Below are 952 nucleotides of genomic sequence, written 5' to 3' on the forward strand. Positions count from 1 at the left end.
GTTTTATTCTCTGCAAAACAGTAGCAGGTTTTGTTCTCAGCACAAAAGGGCCCTATATAACAATCAGAAGGACTTCTAAAAATATCAGAATGGATACTTGGTCCGGAGGTAGGAAGGTAAAGTGAGGCTGGACATAGAAAAAAAAACTGATAAGTAATTACTCAGGATATTACTTCAAGTGAATGAAATAAGAACTTGGGAGCTTCTCTTACTTTTCTATAGGTTCATATATGGGTCAGTTAAGAAATCGTGTTTTTCTTGCAGCTCTTAAATCAGGTCTGCTACACTAAAACAAACAAACAAAACAAACAAACAAACAAAAATAACCAAATCCTTTTAGTCCTAGCTTTGCATTTTGCTCCCCCAAATCTAAAAAGCTGAAGTCTTCACTGGCAATAAAGGCGCGGACAACATAATAAATACCAAACCTATTCCACAGTCGGCTGAAGTTTGGACAAAGAGCAAGGATGCAAGCAGTGGCCCATTGCAGCAGTAGCAGGAAGTACAAGAGGATGCTCCAAGGCCATGGCTGGTGGCACGCATCTTGGAGACAGACCACGCATTCTACCTACCCTAGAAACCCCTCAGGCATGAAGATAGCCATCACAACTCCACTCTCGTCAGATAGAGCTTCTCTATCTGTGATGTGATGTCCACGAAGGAAGCAAACCAAGAGGAAAATTGGAAAATGAATTCCATCAAATATCCTCGTACATCTCTCCAGAGAAAGGAGTTGGCCCGGGCTCACCCTGTGTACAGAGGTGCATGTCTGCATACAGGTGGAAAGGGGAGGTATTTACAGACAGTTGTTGGTATTGTGTAAGTCTTGCACCAAATTTCATAAGAGTGTTCAGGTTTATTTGCCAAAGGCTCCCAAATTCCCACCCTGCGTTGGCAATTAGGACTGTTTGGAGAAAACTGTGTGTGTGATGGGTATTCGGAGTGGGCTCCA

The sequence above is a fragment of the Pteropus alecto genome, unplaced genomic scaffold, assembly GCF_000325575.1.
Source record: "Pteropus alecto unplaced genomic scaffold, ASM32557v1 scaffold71, whole genome shotgun sequence".
NCBI lineage: Eukaryota > Metazoa > Chordata > Mammalia > Chiroptera > Pteropodidae > Pteropus > Pteropus alecto.